The sequence below is a fragment of the Meles meles genome, chromosome 18 (genome assembly GCF_922984935.1).
Source record: "Meles meles chromosome 18, mMelMel3.1 paternal haplotype, whole genome shotgun sequence".
Lineage (NCBI taxonomy): Eukaryota > Metazoa > Chordata > Mammalia > Carnivora > Mustelidae > Meles > Meles meles.
This window is the reverse complement of record NC_060083.1, coordinates 54,973,043-54,993,633: the sequence shown is the minus strand read 5'-3', so window position 1 is coordinate 54,993,633 and position 20,591 is coordinate 54,973,043.

The following is a 20,591-nucleotide window of genomic DNA, read 5'->3' as shown; positions in this document are numbered from 1 at the left end:
GCGGGGAGCCTGCTTTCCACTATCTCTCTGCCTGCTGCTCTGCCTGCTTGTGATCTCTCTCTCCCTGTGTCAAATAAATAAAAATCTTAAAAAAAAAAAGTTAAATAACAGCTGGCACTCTTCTCAAATATTATAAAAATTCCAACGTGGAAATAAAATAAGTAAACAAAGTCATAGCTGCCCTAGAAAAGAATCAGAACTATTGCAAGTTAAAGGAGTTCTAGACCAGGGATCATCAGACTAAGATCCACATGCTAAATGCAGCTGGCTTCCTGTTTGTTTCTGCCTGGAAGTTAAGAATGGTTTTTATATTTTTAAATGGTTGGGTAAAAGCATAAAAAGAAGAATCATTTTGTGAAATGTACCCATTATATGAAATTCAAAATTCAACAGCCACAAATAAAGTTGTATTGGAAACACAGCCATATCCAATTTTTTGCACATAGTCATTCTTCTGACTTGCAGAAGCATAGCTGAGTAGTGGAGGAAAAGACCACTGGGTCTCCATTCCAAACATCTTTCCTACCTGACCTTTTATGAGAAACGTCAGCTGCTTCCTGTTACAGACAATGAGAATTCTAGATGGCTGTTAGAGTCCAGTTTTCAAAGCTCGTTTTCATGTGTTGGTTTAAGTGACATAAGAAATTGCTTATATTTACAGAGTTAAGGAAATAAAAGCATGATGGGAATTATATACAGTGTGATATTATTTATGTAAAATCAAAATGAGTTAATGACTTAACAAAGAAATTTGCTTACATATTAACAGTATTTGACCTTGGATTGAAATGACACACATTCTGTCCCTTGCTTTTCTGCTTTTCTCTGCTCTTTTGGGATGTCTACAAACTAGAAAATCAGAAGAAAGTAAGGAAAACAGTTTTAAATGGAGCTAATTCGTAACACTCTATTAAGGTGTTTCTACACTTTGGTTCTGCTACATCAAACAAGGGACGTATTTTGTAACTATATTCTGGTAATTAAGGCTCCAAAAACTACATCTAGTTAACTTTATCTCAAAAGATTGATATAACACATATTTTTTCCCCAAAACAACTCTTAAATTATTAAATACATGTAATAGAAATCAGAATCTAATTCTAATGTTTCTGTATCTTGTGAGTAAACTAAATGCTATGTTTCTATTATTTTGCTAAACTAGAAGAAATATTGCTAATGAATTAGCTACAAATTATAAATTTTGAATGGGGAATGTAGTTCATAGAGTTAAAGAATACATTTTAAGTTTCAAATGATTTACTTGACTGTTTAGTTATATATGGAGAAAATCCATTTATATAAATATTAATTTTGTGTTAAGAGTTTTCCTTTTTTTTTTTTTTGTGAAAGAGGTTTTTAAAAAAACAACACCCTAAAGTCAAGCTCTTTGCTATAACTCAAGTACACTGAGAAGGATATAGTTCCAGCAGATGTTTACCTGTTTGGAAATGAAATACAGAGATGTACATGAAGATTGATAAAGATGTACCTATATGTGCATATATTCAAGGCCAGGTAACTCTACAGATTTATGTATGATTAATTTCAGTTAAAAGAATTGTACCTTACGGATTTGTTTTTCTGATCATGATTTGCATGGTCAGTAATTTTGTAAATGGCTATCCAGAGAGGACATTTGTTATTGGCTGGGCTGATGTATTAGGTCATTTTGATCATTCTTCATTTGCCAAGCATTTGTTTGCCTCCATTAGCTTGCGGCAGATTGAAGCAAACAGAAACAGGCTTTCAAATCATTATAAAGCCAAGTATTTTTTTGCAGCAAAATATGTGATGAACAGAACTTTCGAGAGCCAAGTAAGAAACAGACGCATCTAACAAAAACGAGTCCTCCTTCCAAAATACAATCATCACTTCTTAATTATTGTTTTTCTTCTAATGCCTTCTTTTTACAATTTCTCTGTTCTTTTTCATGAAATGAAAGAAGACAGTGGTTTTCTGGGGGTAGAAAATATGTCAAAACGAAACAAATTGTTGTCTGAATGTTCACTGCAGAAACTCAAATCCATAACCCTTATGAATGAAAGTGCATTAAGCTATGCATTTATGTTTTACGGGAGACCATTAGCTTGTAAAAATAACTCATTAAAATGTTGATTTTGTTTTTCCTTCATCTTTTTTTTTGTTTTTAAAGATTTTATTTATTTATTTGACAGAGAGAGAGAGAGATCAAAAGTAGGCAGAAGTAGGCAGAGGGAGAGGGGTAAGCAGGCTCTCCGCTGAGCAGAAAGCCCGATTCGGGGCTTGATCCCAGAACCCTGAGATCATGACCTGAGATGAAGGCAGAGGCTTAACCCACTGAGCCACCCAGGTACCCCTGTTTTCCCTTCTCATTAGAACAGGCATGAAAATGTGTGATACTTACGATGATGCCCTTTTCTGCACACCCCGTACTCTTGTTCTCTGAACTTGAATAAAAACCTCAGAATTCTCAGTTGAAGTCAGCACATGAGGTGGACCAGATCCATGCGTCGGAGGCGAGCTCTTTAAGGTCAAGGCCTCCTTGCGTTCCTCCATCTACCACTGGGTAGAATTGTATTACTAGTACTTGTAGTACTTGTATTTACTAGAGCCAACACTGAGGCATGCTCACTATGTCCCAGACATTTTCCTCATGGACCCATTTGTTGCCTCATGGACCCCTCTTGACAGCCAAATGCCCCAAGGGACATCCCCATTTCACAAATGAAAACACAGGCCCTACAAGGTTTGCTAAATGTGCCGAGGGCTCATTGCTGCCAAGTCAGAGAATCAAAATTCAAACCCAAATTCCAGCCTGGCTCTGGCACCTGGGAGGGGCTAAGCCAGCATACAGCAACTTCTTCAGAATGCGACAGTTGCCCCTTAAGCATCGAAAAGAGGTATACATGTGTGCTTCTAGGTTAGAAGGAAGCAAATATGCTCCACAGATTTGCTCATAAAGGCACCTGTTCCTGGGGCGCCCGGGTGGTACACTCCGTTGAGTGACCAACTCTTGATTTTGGCTCAGGTCATGATCTCAGAGTTGTGAGATTGAGCCCATCTTCTAGCCCCCCACCCCAAACCCCCACCAGTGATCAGTACTGAACATGGAGACTGCTTGAGATTTTCTCTCTCCCTCTCTCTGCCCCCTCTCCCTCCCCTCCACCTCCCTCTCTCTCTTTCTTTAAAAAAAAAAAAAAAAAAAAAAAAGGCACCCGTTCCTAATACTCCCCACCTCAACCCAAACTTTCTCCCCATCATTGTTCTCTGGAAGCAATGCCATAAAATTATGCAGTAATTACTGTGAATCCTAATTTGTTAATTTCCATTGGTTATCTAACCTTTTAAAATACTTTCAGTTTAGAGGATAAATTCATTGTTATCCAGAGGAATCAGTTACTAAGAACAGGAAAGATTTTGGGGGTGGCTTTTTTTGGGGGGGCTTGGATTTTAGGAGCATACTTTAGCACTGCTCCTAAAATCCAGCCACCGAAAGGCCATTCATACTTAATGTGACCCATTGCTCATAGAAAACATCTGAGACAAGCTACTAGGACCTCTAATAAGTTTAGGGGTCCACGAAAATGTTTTAAATTATTTTAAAATCAGGAAAAAGACTATATATTTCAAGGTAAAAAAAAAGGCTTTAATATATAGTACTAATACATTTATTTCTGTACCAATACAGTTTTATTTTTTGTTTATTTTATTTTAAAGATTTTATATACCTGTATGAGAGATAGAGACACAGAGATAGCCGAAGAGAATGTGAGTGGAGGGGAGAGGGAGAAGCAGGCTCTCCGCCAAGCTCTCCAACTGGGGCCTCGATGCCAAGACCTTGGGATCATGACCTGAGCCCAAGGCAGATGCTTAACTGACTGAGCCACCCAGGCGCCCATCAATGCAGTTTTAAAATAAGATTTCTACCTTCCTCTCTTTCCATCTCTCCCCCTCCCTCCTCACTCACTTCCTTCCTTCTTTCTCTGATTTGTTATTTAATGAAGGAAGGGAGCGATGAAGGCAAAAATTGAGGGTCACAAAAGTCGTAATGTGGCTGGTTGCTGAAGAGAGAACAACTCTTCACTTGCATGCTTCCACTTTCTCCTAACAAGTTAACTGAACCCAAGAGAAAAAAAAGAAATAAATAGCAACAACAACAAAACATAAAATAAACCCTCTTTTGATTATATAAATAAGTGAATTGAAGTATAAAATCATTTTTTTTTCTTGTAAAATGGTTTCCATGATTTCATCAAAGGAATGCTTGTAATCTCTTGCATTTCTATGCTTTGCTATTTCACAAGAAAGTTGGGGATGTGGAGATCTGATCTTTTTTTGTGTGCCTTGGTTATTCTATTAAATAACTAAATAGGGTTAACTAGGGGTTATAGAAGTAACATCTTATTTGTGTTGCAAAATATAATTTTCTGATTTTGTTCAGGGGAAAATTTTTTTTATTTCTGTGAAAATTGTCATGTGATTATTTTAAGTATATTTTTTTAAGATTTTATTTATTTATTTTAGAGAGAGAGAAAGAGAGCATGAGCAGGGGGCTGGGGAAGCTGGGGCAAAGGGAGAGGGAAAGAGACTCTCAGGCAGACTCCATGCTAAGCATGGAGACTGTTGCAGGGTTCTAGCTCACGACCCTGAGATCATGAACCAAAATCAAGAGTCCGACACTCCATCGACTGAGCCAGCCAGGCGCCCCAAGTAACTTTCATTGTTAGAGTAAGAATAGTTTTGATAACTTGTCACATATTGCTAATTTAACGAAAATTTAATGCTAAAATAATGACAATGCCAAAAGATTTAGGTACGAAATTTTGAGGATTTTGGACCTTAGCCTTCTCAGAAGTCAAGCATTAAGAGAATGGGCTTTGGAGTATTACAGACCAGGACTTCCGTATTTGTTCTGTCCACTAGAGTCGCCACATAGAGTCATATCTGACTACGTAAATTTAATTCAAATTAATAAAGGTTAAAGAGTAGAGATTCATGTTCTCAGTCACACCAGCTCCATCTCAGATGCTCAGTGCTCTCATAGAGAATGTGGCCACCATTTTGGAAATGGCAGACACAAAGCATTTCCATCAGTATAGAAGGTTCTTTGAACCGGGTCAGAGATTAGCACATAAACAGTTTAGGCTTTGTAGGCCAAATGGTGTTTGTTGTAAATGCTCAACTCTATTATTGTAGTGGAAAAGCAACCACAGACAATATATAAACCAATGGGTGTGGCTTTGTCCCAACAGAAGTTTATTTTATTTATTTATTTATATTTTTTAAAAAAGATTTTATTTATTTATTTGACAGAGATCACAAGTAGGCAGAGAGGTAGGCAGAGAGAGGAAGAAGCAGGCTCCCCGCTGAGCGGAGAGTCTGATGCAGGGCTCCATCCCAGGACCCTGGCATCATGACCCAAGCTGAAGGCAGAGGCTTTAACCCACTGAGCCACCCAGGCACCCCCAGATGTTTATTAAAAAAAAAAAAATAGTGGGTTAGGTCTGACTACAGAATATAGTTTGCCGCCTCTGGACTAGCTTTTTGATGCAGGGCACTAAACACATTATAAACATTCAATAAATAGTATTCTTGTCTTGAGTTTTTAAAAACAAGGGAAGTAACTAAAAGACAGGAAATAACTTAAAAGTCCGATAGTTTTCATAAATATAATTTGATGTGTTCCAGGAATGTAATAGCTATAATTACTTTAACATAATGCTGTAAACAAAACAAAACAAAACAAAAACCCAAAACCCCCAAACTGAGAATGTTTGGGGGAAAGAAAGATGCTTCTCTTCAATCTTTATATTTTAAGGAAATTCTACAGATTGTAAGCTTATTTTTTTAAGGAGGACAGAATCACATATGAGTGCTTACACATCTCTGTGCAGTGACTTGGGCAAGTTTTAATTTCATTGTCTTTGCTTACCTGTGTTTTTCAACATTTCCTACACATAATCTCTCTCTCTCTCTCTTTTTTTATAATCAAAAGAAAGAAAGTACTAAACTTATAAAAGTAACTGGAGTCTTAAACTTCCTACAACACATTCCTGATGTTAGTGAGGGAAATGCCCGGAATGTGTTCTGTTCTCACTGAAGCACACCATTGTCCCGTTCTATTTAGTCTGTTTCTGTATACAGATTTTATAAACACCTTTGGTATGAGACAAAACAGTAATAGTGTGAAGGTGGTGAGGCATGGGAATCGTGAGTAATTGAGAGATACGGTTTAATGGATGGCTGAATCGCTTATGACTTCAAGATAATCATTTGGAACTTAGGAGACAATTTCATAGACAAAGTCCCTCCTTGGCTCACCAGTTTTGTCTTCTTATTACCTAAATATAAAAACAGAAGTTTAAACTATTTTCCGTCCATGAACCATGTTACCTCTTTATCAGGAGTGGGTACACACATGTTTGGCAGGGATCAATGCTGTACAAAACCAATGAAACCAGCCAACTCCAGGTCCCCTGAGAATGTATAGCACAAGAAAATGTCTACAACAAAGTATTAGGAATAAAAATGGATTCATACAGTACTTGGATTTGGTTTTTTTGGGGGGGGTGGGTTATAATTCTTCATTAGTATTCAGGTTCCAACAAGATTTTTTTGTTTTTTGTTTTTTTGGGTTTTTTTTGGATTTGGGTTGTAATAGAGACAAAACATACAAATGTCAAACTGAATTTTTACATTTACATCCTAGAGATTTATTTTAAAAAAAAACAGACAAATATATACATGTTTTATATATACATATATATATGTTTATCTGCATATATAATACACAAAAGAGAAACAGAAAACTTTTGAACGTGTATTAAGCAAATCACAAATAGTGAATTTGAAATGGACCTTAAAGTTAAACAATTCTGTACAAATATTCGCTCTATCAGAAAATAGAGCATTATCATGATTTCTGGCCATATTTTTATTAGAAGTCAAATGCAGCCTTTAAAAAAAAAAATTGTCCTTTTTCTGTGTTTGGAGCAACAGCAGACCAGGGAAGTTTAAGAATGATTTAAAGATGTCTTCTACCTAAAATATTCTGTTTTGCTAATGTTGGTAGCCTGATCCCTTTAGTTTGAATTGTTGTGAAATTGATCATAACTGGCAATTATGAAATAGCTAAACATGCCTATAATTTTTATCTTCTTGATGAGCAAAAATTCAGTTATAGTATAGATTAGTGTACATAAGAAAGGGAAACCTGTTTCCCTTTTCAGTTGAGAAAACCTCATTTGGGTAATGGTGTGATTTTCCATCTGAGGTGGTCATGCAGGCATTAGTCAAGGAGCCTTATAGGAAAGGACGAGATGTTAAGTTTTACCTCAAGATACATTTACAAGTCCTGTTTGGCAGCATTTGCTCTGAGAACAAGCTATGTTATATATTTCAGAGAAATTGAAACCATATGTTGACACCTAAAAAATCTTGAGAAATACCACTGGAGTTTGCAAGAAAACATATAAATATAATCAAATCGTTGTAGAATATGTCTACTTGGACTAACTATAATACTTCACTTGTTTTTCAAGGAGCTGTATTAGCGATCTTAATGCTATTAACTGTAATACACTGTGACCTAATTTAAACTGACTGAGTTAATATTAAACTCTTCATCTTATACTCCCAAATTGAAATGAAAAGATTTAATAGTACCTGCTTCAATTTTGGTAATAATTATGTTTCCTTGCTGATACCTGGCATCTAGAGCTTTCCTGTTGAAAGACTGAGGTCCTGGAACACAACTTAGACCAAGATGAAGCCTCAGTAAGAAAACACAATTTGGATCGTATTTAGCCTGGCAGCTGTTTGATGAACTACCAACAGACATTCCAATTTCTCCAGTCCCCTGACCAGTCACTTCTGTCCACAAAGATTGAAAACAAACCTCCAAAGGCAATGACTTCAATGTTAATTTAAAGATGGACACCCGAAAAGTGTTACCTGTTGCAACTGAACCTTAATTTAAAGCTGGATAAAGGACAGTTCTTCCAGAGGCCCAGAGATATACTGATGTAGGGGTAAATATGGTGATAAAATATTCAGTGATCTTTGCCTATAGAAGATTCTTCACTTGAATCAAAGCGTTAATGGTATCATCGCCATGATGTAATTTCAGAGTTCTGTCCACATGGGAAGCAGAAAAGAAAATCATGGTTATGATTTTTTCTGCATCAGGTTGAGTTGGACATTCTATGATGGGGACCTCAGGGAGAGGAAATTCAGTGTCATCGTCTAGTTCTCGCTGTATCTATTGGGGGTTCCTATGAGTCACCTGTGTGGTCACCCGTGAGTCTCCTAATCTCCATTTGCTATGACCATACAGCTGAGTGTTCTTGGTTGGCTCCTCCTCTCTGTGCGTCTTTTTTGTTGTTCTTGTTGTTAGTTTCATGGACTATTTGATAGTGAAAATAAGGGCAATTTAATGTAGTTTTTTAATAAGTTTCTTCCACACACTTATTCTTCAAATTTTACTGCAGGAACATCAAGTCCATCTTGCCAGTTTTCTGGTTTTTTAATTATGTAGGGCTTTCTTTCTTTCCTTCCTTCCTTCCTTCCTTCTTTCTCTTTCTTCTTTCTTTCCTTCCTTCCTTCTTTCTCTTTCTCCTTTCTTTCTTTTTCTTTCTTTTCTTTCTTTCTTTCTGCTGGTGATAGAATATTTATGTGGAACAAGGTACTTCTAATTCAATCATTTGGAAAGGAAGAAGCCCTTACCCATCCCAACACAAGCAAATATCACCACCACCATCACTACCCTAGGCACAGAGAAATAGCTCCATGTTTTTCCAGTGAAAATTCACAAGGAGTTTGCATTTCATGGAATTTTATACAATTCTTATTACGATCCTCATAAGGCAGAAGGGACTTCCCAACATGCACACATACACTATGCCTCACTGAACTTCAGACTAACAGTAACTACTCCATATATTGAGTATGTATAGCAGCTAAAGAATTTGCTAGGTTGCAAATATATCTTATTTAAAACCTAACTAAAATCTATAAGGTTAACCTTCTTCATATATGGGGAAATAGAGTCTTTTTTTTTTAAAGATTTTATTTATTCATTTGACAGACAGAGATCATAAGCAGGCAGAGAAGCAGGCAGAGAGAGAGGAGGAAGCAGGCTTCCTGCTGAGCAGAGCCCCATGCCCCCACATCCTGAGATCACGACCTGAGCCTAAGGCAGAGGCTTAACCTACTGAGCCACCTAGGCGCCCAAGGCAAATGGAGTCTTGGGAATTTAAATAATTTGCTCACGTTCTCACAGCAAGAATCAGAAAGATAAGTCTTTTTTAAAGACTTTATTGATTTATTTGAGAGTGGGGTTTGGGGAGAGAAGGTGAGAAGGAGAGGGAAAATCTCAAGCAGGCTCTGTGCTGAGAGCATAGAGCTGGACCCAGGGCTCGATTTCACGACCCTGAGATCATGACCTGAATGGAAACCAAGAGTCAGATGCTTTACTACTGAGCCCCCCAGGTGCCCCAGAAAGCTAAATTTAAACTTAGGTTTATCTGACAAGGAAGCCCGCACTTTGAAGTGCATTATGTATTGCCCACTTTTTACATCTCTTCATGATCCAGGATGGCCTTGAAACTACTGTGAACAAATAAAACCAACAAAAACGAAAAATCATTCAAGACATAAGGGTGTGTTAGTTCACTTATGTGTCACCTTGACTAGATCAGAGGATGCCGAGGTATCTGATTAAAACTTGTTTCTGGGTTTTCCTGTGAGGGTGTTTACAGATGCGAGGAGCCTTTGAATCAGAAGACTCAGTAAAGCACAATGCCATCAGTGTGGGTGGAAGTTATCCAACCCAGCGTGGCCCTGAATAGCCTGAAAGGTAGAGGAAGGGAGAATTCATTCCTTTTTTCTTCCTGTCTGCTTTCTTGAGCTGGGATGCCAGTCATTTCCATGCAGACAGTGACTTACACTGTACGTTCCTCTGGTTCTCAGGCCTTTGGACTCAGACTGGAACTATACTACTGACTTTCCTGGGTATCCAGACTGCAGGCAGCAAATCATAGGACTCGTTAGCTTCCATAATCATGTGAGCCAATTCCTTATAACACATTTCACAGACATGTATCCTATTGGTTCTGTTATCTCTGAAGAACCCTGACTTATACAGAGGGAGAATTTACAAGAAAGGAAATAGAGAAATGCAGACTTTAAATTGACTTATTGCCATAACTCTTTTTGAACATCTTAAATCAGTGGACAGAGTTATGGAAAATAGTTCAAGAAGATTTATAGACACTTTTGGAGAGAGATGGTCAATAGCTTTTATTATAATCTCTTAAGTTGTTTTAGCTATCTATCTTTCATAGTAAAGTCCTGTATTTACCAATTATCAACAAACTCACTCATCTATTTAAATTACTAGTAATTGGGTCAGGATTAGATTGTTTCTTTGAGAATGCTCCCTGGGATTAGTTAGACATGCTTTCAAAATCAGGATCCTCCTTTACAAGTTGAACAACTCTGCGTAGGTGTCCAATTTTCTGAAGCTCGTTTTTCTTTCTTTTTTTTTTTTTTAAATATTTTATGTATTTATTTGACAGAGAGAGATCACAAGTAGGCAGAGAGGCAGGCAGAGAGAGGGGGAAAGCAGGCTCCCCGCTGAGCATAGAGCCTGATGCGGGGCTCGATCCCAGGACCCTGAGACCCTGACCTGAGCCAAAGGCAGAGGCTTAACCCACTGAGCCACCCAGGCGCCCCCTGAAGCTCGTTTTTCTAATCTACAAGATGGGAATAACAACAGTTCAGGCCTCATAGGGTTGTTACAATTTTAAAATGAGAAAACATAGTTAACACTCACTGCAGTGCCTCTCATACCATAAATAAATTTAGCCTATTTTATTGAGTATTTCTGTAATTTCTATTTGTTAAACAAAAGAACCAAGAACCATAGAAATAATCAAAGAACCATCCAAAACCTGTTGAACCTAAGTAATTCAATTTCAATGACAAAGAATGAAAAACAAAAGAAACAAAAACCAGGAACTGGCTTGATAACCTAGCAATAATAACTGAGAGGGATAATAAGTAACAATTCAAAACTTTATTTGTATACTTTGTTTCTGTAAATGTATATATATATTTCTATAAATTGTAATATATATAATTAAAGAAGGATATACATTTCTATAAATGTATATATATGTAGTTCCATTGATCTATCATCTCTTTCTTTGAGGAATCTTTTTGACTCTTATTCTTTGTTTCTCCAACTTACTTCTGGGTTGGAATCCCAAACCAAAGTGCTGACTTTAAAAACATGAAGGAAAATTACAGAACTCGATGTTGATACTAGACCATCATTTTCCAGCTCAAACTAAGAAATGACAGAATGAATGATGTAAAAATGTACTCCCTTCTTGATGCTTGGTGGTTAGTGATCCTATACTATTCTACCTTGCCTCACCTCAGCAGATAACCTATCTGAGGTCATGGTGCTTTCCATTCCAAGGTCATACACTAGCCCACTGCCTAACTTTCCTTAAGGAAGTTAATTAAGTAATTTAGAGTCAGACTCTGAGTAGTAATTAATGTGTTCTAGAATCTGGAAGCTCTAGGCTCTGTTATCATATGATTGATTTTCTGAGTGGCAGGATCCATACTTAATAAAATGAGCTACTATGTTGCCCCTTTGAAGAAGCTCATAAAACAGTGGGTTTAATTTGTCTGGGAAAATAGAGACTAAAATATGGTGCAGGTCCCTGATGGAAAATGTGGTTCTGTTATGCAGTGTTCCCACCAAATATCTTGGAAAATGGGCAATGTTAACATTGCTTTCTGGAGTAGCGCCAGAAAGAAACAGTGGATGTTCTCTTATAAAAACCCTGAAAGCAGCAAGCAACCCATAAACAGTATGCAGACTGAGTCTGAAAATGGACCGTTTTATGTTCCCTAATGGAAGGATAGCTTATTTGTTCATGGATTTATAGCAACAATGTGATGTCATCAAGTGATTTATGGCCAGGAGCCTAGCAAGTGTCAATATACAGTGGTGGGTGGAAACATCCGATTCTCACCAAGAAGCTGATCCCCACAGGAGGTTGTCTTTGCCTTAGGGCGGGGCTGATTTAGGAAAACCCAAATTATTAGTGTTACTGGAAATGGGATGAGGGAGGCGAAGAATTACTGGAGCTATCCATCTTAGGAAAGAATTTAGGGAATATAAAATTAGTTTATTTAGAACATAAAAATGATTATTGCAAACCAGATCATCTCTCTAATTCTTGACTTAGCCAGTAACTAGCATTTGATCCTCTACAGGAAGGTAGGAGTGTTAATTACAAAATCCAGCCACACACGTAAAGAGTATTTATTTTTAATGGGAAAAAGATACTGACAGTATGATGTAATTATAATGAAACATGACATTATTTTATTTTAAAGTTAATGTACATTAAAATTTATTCTTTTGATATGTAGTTCTACAAAAATTAACAAAAATTTAAAAATCATGTAATTGTCACCCAAAACAATATGATTCCTCCATGATATCAAAAACTCCCTAATGCTACTCCTTTGTAGTCAACCCTTCTCTACTCAACCCTTTGCAACTACTGATATCTTCTCTGTTTCGTTTTGCCTTTCCCAGAAAAACATGTAAATGCAATCATATAATATGTAGCTTTTTAACACTATGTAATATATGCATTTGAGATTCATCCATGGCATTCCACTTGACAATAGCTCTTTCTTTTTCATTACTGAGTAATATTCCACTGTGTGAATGTACCTCAGGTTGTTAATCCATTCATGTGTTGAAGGACATTCAGGTTCTTTCCAGTTTTTGGTGTTTCTGAGTAAAGCTGCTAACACCATCCATGTACAGGTTTTTGAATGATCATAAATTTTCATTTCTCTTGATTAAATACTTAGGAGCAGGATTAATGATTCCTATGGTAGGTATATGTTTAAGTTTATAAAAAACTCCCAAAATGGTTTTGCCTTATCATTTTGTACCCATGCCAGCAATGCATAAGATTTATAGTTACTCTTTATCCTCATTGCACTTGGGAATGTTAGGTGTTTTTGTTTGTTTTGTTTCTTGCCATTATAATGGTTATGTAGTCATAGCTCTTTGTGGTTTAATTTGAAGTAATCCTTGAGATTTTCTAGGTAGAGGATATGAGCTGTGAAAAGAATTTTATTTCTTCCTTTTTGAAATCTGTATTCCTTATATTTCTTTTTCTTGTGTTATTTCATTGGCCAGGATTTCCAGTGTAGTGATGAATAGGAATACAAAGCAAGTACACCCTTACCTTGTATCCAATTTTAGGGAGAAAGAATGTAGGTTTTCATAATCAACTATAATAATAGCTTGTGTTCTTTCTCCCTGTCGATGCCTTTTTTCATATTCAGGAAGTCCTTTTCTATCCTTAAATTGCTGAGAGTTTTATCATAAGTGAATCTTTTTTTTTTTCATTTTTTTTCCCATTTTATTTATTTTTTCAGTGTAACAGTATTCATTCTTTTTGCACAACACCCAGTGCTCCATGCAAAACGTGCCCTCCCCATTACCCACCACCTGTTCCCCCAACCTCCCACCCCTGACCCTTCAAAACCCTCAGGTTGCCCCAACCTCCCACCCCTGACCCTTCAAAACCCTCGGGTTGTTTTTCAGAGTCCATAGTCTCTTATGGTTCGCCTCCCCTCCCCAATGTCCATAGCCCGCTCCCCCTCTCCCAATCCCACCTCCCCCCAGCAACCCCCAGTTTATTTGTGAGATTAAGAGTCATTTATGGTTTGTCTCCCTCCCAATCCCATCTTGTTTCATTTATTCTTCTCCTATCCCCCTAACCCCCCATGTTGCTTCTCCATGTCCTCATATCAGGGAGATCATATGATAGTTGTCTTTCTCCGATTGACTTATTTCACTAAGCATGATACGCTCTAGTTCCATCCACGTCGTCGCAAATGACATGATTTCATTTCTTTTGATGGCTGCATAGTATTCCATTGTGTATATATACCACTTCTTCTTTATCAATTCATCTGTTGATGGACATCTAGGTTCTTTCCATAGTCTGGCTATTGTAGACATTGCTGCTATAAACATTCGGGTACACGTGCCCCTTCGGATCACTGCATTTGTATCTTTAGGGTAAATACCCAGTAGTGCAATTGCTGGGTCATAGGGTAGTTCTATTTTCAACATTTTGAGGAACCTCCATGCTGTTTTCCAGAGTGGTTGGACCAGCTTGCATTCCCACCAACAGTGGAGGAGGGTTCCCCTTTCTCCACATCCTCTCCAGCATCTGTCATTTCCTGACTTGTTCATTTTAGCCATTCTGACTGGTGTGAGGTGATATCTCATTGTGGTTTTGATTTGTATTTCCCTGATGCCGAGTGACGTGGAGCACTTTTTCATGTGTCTGTTGGCCATCTGGATGTCTTCTTTGCAGAAATGTCTGTTCATGTCCTCTGCCCATTTCTTGATTGGATTGTTTGTTCTTTGGGTGTTGAGTTTGCTAAGTTCCTTATAGATTTTGGATACTAGCCCTTTATCTGATATGTCGTTTGCAAATATCTTCTCCCATTCTGTCAGTTGTCTTTTGGTTTTGTTAACTGTTTCCTTTGCTGTGCAAAAGCTTTTGATCTTGATGAAATCCCAATAGTTCATTTTTGCCCTTCCTTCCCTTGCCTTTGCCTTTGTTCCTAGGAAGATGTTGCTACGGCTGAGGTCGAAGAGGTTGCTGCCTGCATTCTCCTCAAGGATTTTGATGGATTCCTTTCTCACATTGAGGTCCTTCATCCATTTGGAGTCTATTTTCGTGTGTGGTGTAAGGAAGTGGTCCAATTTCATTTTTCTGCATGTGGCTGTCCAATTTTCCCAGCACCATTTATTGAAGAGGCTGTCTTTTTTCCATTGGACATTCTTTCCTGCTTTGTCGAAGATTAGTTGACCATAGAGTTGAGGGTCGATTTCTGGGCTCTCTATTCTGTTCCACTGATCTATGTGTCTGTTTTTGTGCCAGTACCATGCTGTCTTGATGATGACAGCTTTGTAATAGAGCTTGAAGTCCGGAATTGTGATGCCACCAACTTTGGCTTTGTTCTTCAATATTCCTTTGGCTATTCGAGGTCTTTTCTGGTTCCATATAAATTTTAGGATTATTTGTTCCATTTCTTTGAAAAAAATGGATGGTATTTTGATAGGGATTGCATTAAATGTGTAGATTGCTTTAGGTAGCATAGACATTTTCACAATATTTATTCTTCCAATCCAGGAGCATGGAACATTTTTCCATTTTTTTGTGTCTTCCTCAATTTCTTTCATGAGTACTTTATAATTTTCTGTGTATAGATTCTTAGTCTCTTTGGTTAGGTTTATTCCTAGGTATCTTATAGTTTTGGGTACAATTGTGAATGGGATTGACTCCTTAATTTCTCTTTCTTCAGTCTTGTTGTTGGTGTACAGAAATGCAACTGATTTCTGTGCATTGATTTTATATCCTGACACTTTACTGAATTCCTGTACAAGTTCTAGCAGTTTTGGAGTGGAGTCTTTTGGGTTTTCCACATATAGTATCATATCATCTGCGAAGAGTGATAGTTTGACTTCTTCTTTACCAATTTGGATGCCTTTAACTTCTTTTTGTTGTCTGATTGCTGAGGCTAGGACTTCTAGTACTATGTTGAATAGCAGTGGTGATAATGGACATCCCTGCCGTGTTCCTGACCTTAACGGAAAAGCTTTCAGTTTTTCTCCATTGAGAATGATATTTGCGGTGGGTTTTTCATAGATGGCTTTGATAATATTGAGGTATGTGCCCTCTATCCCCACACTTTGAAGAGTTTTGATCAGGAAGGGATGCTGTACTTTGTCAAATGCTTTTTCAGCATCTATTGAGAGTATCATATGGTTCTTGTTCTTTCTTTTATTAATGTGTTCTATCACATTGATTGATTTGCGGATGTTGAACCAACCCTGCAGCCCTGGAATAAATCCCACTTGATCGTGGTGAATAATCCTTTTAATGTACTGTTGAATCCTATTGGCTAGTATTTTGGCGAGAATTTTTGCGTCTGTGTTCATCAAGGATATTGGTCTGTAGTTCTCTTTTTTGGTGGGATCCTTGTCTGGTTTTGGGATCAAGGTGATGTTGGCCTCATAGAATGAGTTTGGAAGTTTTCCTTCCATTTCTATTTTTTGGAACAGTTTCAGGAGAATAGGAATGAGTTCTTCTTTAAATGTTTGGTAGAATTCCCCTGGGAAGCCATCTGGCCCTGGGCTTTTGTTTGTTTGGAGATTTTTGATGACTGTTTCAATCTCCTTACTGGTTATGGGCCTGTTCAGGTTTTCTATTTCTTCCTGGTTCAGTTGTGGTAGTTTATATGTCTCTAGGAATGCATCCATTTCTTCCAGATTGTCCAATTTGTTGGCGTAGAGTTGCTCATAGTATGTTCTTATAATTGTCTGTATTTCTTTGGTGTTAGTTGTGATCTCTCCTCTTTCATTCATGATTTTATTGATTTGGGTCCTTTCTCTTTTCTTTTTGATGAGTCTGGCCAGGGGTTTATCAATCTTATTGATTCTTTCAAAGAACCAGCTCCTAGTTTCATTGATTTTTTCTATTGTTTTTTTGGTTTCTATTTCATTGATTTCTGCTCTGATCTTTATGATTTCTCTTCTCCTGCTGGGTTTAGGGTTTCTTTCTTGTTCTTTCTCCAGCTCCTTTACGTGTAGGGTTAGGTTGTGTACTTGAGACCTTTCTTGTTTCTTGAGAAAGGCTTGTACCGCTATATATTTTCCTCTCAGGACTGCCTTTGCTGTGTCCCACAGATTTTGAACTGTTGTGTTTTCATTATCATTTGTTTCCATGAATTTTTTCAATTCTTCTTTAATTTCCTGGTTAACCCATTCATTCTTTAGAAGGATGCTGTTTAGTCTCCATGTATTTGGGTTCTTTCCAGCTTTCCTCTTGTGATTGAGTTCTAGCTTCAGAGCATTGTGGTCTGAAAATATGCAGGGAATAATCCTAATCTTTTGATACCAGTTGAGACCTGATTTGTGACCCAGGATGTGATCTATTCTGGAGAAGGTTCCATGTGCACTAGAGAAGAATGTGTATTCTGTTGCTTTGGGATGAAATGTTCTGAATATATCTGTGATGTCCATCTGGTCCAGTGTGTCATTTAAGGCCTTTATTTCCTTGTTGATCTTTTGCTTGGATGATCTGTCCATTTCAGTGAGGGGAGTGTTAAAGTCCCCTACTATTATTGTATTATTATTGATGTGTTTCTTTGATTTTGTTATTAATTGGTTGATATAGTTGGCTGCTCCCACGTTAGGGGCATAGATATTTAAAATTGTTAGATCTTCTTGTTGGACAGACACTTTGAGTAGGATATAGTGTCCTTCCTCATCTCTTATTATAGTCTTTGGCTTAAAATCTAATTGATATGATATAAGGATTGCCACCCCAGCTTTCTTCTGATGCCCATTAGCATGGTAAATTGTTTTCCACCCCCTCACTTTAAATCTGGAGGTGTCTTCGCGTCTAAAATGAGTTTCTTGTAGGCAACATACTGATGGGTTTTGTTTTTTTATCCATTCTGATACCCTGTGTCTTTTGATTGGGGCATTTAGCCCATTAACATTCAGGGTAACTATTGAGAGATATGAATTTCGTGCCATTATTAGCCTGTAAGGTGACTGTTACTGTATATTGTCTCTGTACCTTTCTGATCTACTACTTTTAGGCTCTCTCTTTGCTTAGAGGACCCCTTTCAATATTTCCTGTAGAGCTGGTTTGGTGTTTGCAAATTCTTTCAGTTTTTGTTTGTCCTGGAAGGCTTTTATCTCTCCTTCTATTTTCAATGATAGCCTAGCTGGATAGAGTATTCTTGACTGCATGTTTTTCTCGTTTAGTGCTCTGAATATATCATGCCAGCTCTTTCTGGCCTGCCAGGTCTCTGTGGATAAGTCTGCCGCCAATCTAATATTTTTACCATTGTATGTTACAGACTTCTTTTCTCGGGCTGCTTTCAGGATTTTCTCTTTATCACTAAGACTTGTAAATTTTACTATTAGGTGACGGGGTGTGGACCTATTCTTGTTGACTTTGAGGGGGGTTCTCTGCACCTCCTGGATTTTGATGCTTGTTCCCTTTGCCATATTAGGGAAATTCTCTCCAATGATTCTCTCCAATAGACCTTCTGCTCCCCTCTCTGTTTCTTCTTCTTCTGGAATCCCAATTATTCTAATGTTGTTTCGTCTTATGGTGTCACTTATCTCTTGAATTCTCCCCTCATGGTCCAGTAGCTGTTTGTCCCTCTTTTGCTCGGCTTCTTTATTCTCTGTCATTTGGTCTTCTATATCACTAATTCTTTCTTCTGCCTCATTTATCCTAGCAGTGAGAGCCTCCATTTTTGATTGCACCTCATTAATAGCTTTTTTGATTTCAACTTGGTTAGATTTTAGTTCTTTAATTTCTCCAGAAAGGACTTTAATATCTCCAGAGAGGGTTTCTCTAATATCTTCCATGCCTTTTTCGAGCCCGGCTAGAATGTTCAGAATCGTCATTCTGAACTCTTGATCTGACATATTACCCATGTCTGTGTTGATTAGGTCCCTAGCCTTTGGTACTGTCTCTTGTTCTTTTGTTTGTGGTGATTTTTTCCGCCTTGTCATTTTGTCCAGATAAGAGGATATGAAGGAGCAAATAAACTACTAAAAGGGTGGCAAAGACCCCGGAAAAATGCGCTGTAACCAAATCAGAAGAGACCCCAAATTGTGGGGGGGAGAAAGGGGATAAAAACAGCTTCTGAAAAAAAAAGAAAAAAAAAAAGAAAGAAAAAAAAAGAAAGAAAAAAAAAGAAAGAAAAAAATTTAAAAAAAAAACAAATAAAAAAAATATAAAAAAGAAAGAAAAAATATATATATTTAGATGAACTAGTCAAAAAATGTTAAAAAAGAAAAGGGTAAAAGTTTTAAAAAATTTAGCAGAAGAAGAAAAAAGAAAAAAGAAAAAAAAATTGAAAAAAGAAAAAAAATTGAAAAAAGAAAAAAAAAATTGAAGTAGCCGCAAGACTAAAGAATCATGGGGAGAAAGCCATGAGTTCCGTGCTTTGCTTTCTCCTCCTCTGGAATTGCTCTGCTGTCTTAGGAATTGAATCTGCTTTCTCCTTGATAGATGAACTTCGTCCTGGCTGGATATTTTGTTGATCTTCTGGGGGAGGGGCCTGTTGTAGTGACTCTCAAGTGTCTTTGCCCGAGGCGGGATTGCACCGCCCTTACCGGCGGCCAGACTAAGTAATATCTCATCTTTGATTCTTAATTTTTATATTTGTGTCATTTTTCTTCTATTTCCTGATCATTCTGTGTAGGGTTTTATTAATTTTATTAGTTTTTTTTTTTAAATTCAGCTTTTAACTTCACTGATTATTCTCAGTTATTTTTCTATTTTAAAATGAAAAGAAAAAAGACAATCTCTTCTTTATTATTTCCTTCCTTCTACTTCTTTGGTTTTAATTTGCTGTGCTCTTCTCTAGTTTCTTAAGGTGGTAACTTAGTTTTTTTTATTTCAATGTTTTTTCCTGATGTAAATGAAGAAAAATATTCATGAATCCTCATTACTTTTTTTTTAGTATAAAGTTATATGACCTTGGTAATTTCAAACAATATTTAGCTTCTATCCATAAAAAGAGAGGCTGCATTTAAATGATGCCTCACTTAATAGATACTTAGGCAAGAGAAAGCCAAATTCTAGCAAGTAGGAATGGATACCAAAACAAAAAGGGAATCATATGAACCAGGGATGCCGCAGCCTTGGCTATCTGGAATCCCATCACTACCTCGAATCCTGTGGGTATCGGGAATGCTATGGCCCACTACAAGGTAGAAGATATGGCTTTGGAACCACAGAGCAAAGTTGATTCTGAGGCTCCTACATAACCCAAAGGACTGGGAGGAATGTAACCCTTATGAATTGGAAACAGGCAAAAGTTCATCCACTAGCACACGTTGGGACAGGAAATTTGCTGTCTGTCTGGACCTGGGTAAGGAAAAATTCTCCCATGAGAAATTAAAATTATGCCTGTTAATAAAATAAAGATGCTTGCCCCGAAAAGTATAGTCTATTAATAAAAAATAAATTTCCCCAATATCCTATGTCCTTTGGGAATTGTAAATTAAAACAAAAATGAGATACCACAACGACACGCATATTAGAATAGCTAAAATCTAAAAAAACTACCAGCACCCAATACCGCAGAGAATGTCAGGCAGCAGCAACGCCCATTCTCTTCTGGTGGGAGTGAAAGTGGTGCAGACACTTGGGGAGACAGTCTGGTGGCATCTTATAAAACCAAACATACTCACCCTACAATGCAGCCGTCACATGATTCTTGGTATTTACCCAAGGGCATTGAAAACTAATGTCCACAAAAGCCTGCATTGAAATATTTATAGCAGCTTTATTCGTATTTGCCTTTAACTGGAAACAACCCAGTAGGTGAATGGATAATCAAATTGTGGTACAAACTATACAGGGGGACATTCTTTTTCAGTAAAAATAAATGAACTATTGAGCTAGGAAAACACATGGAGGAACCTTGAATGCATATTGCTAAGTGGAAGA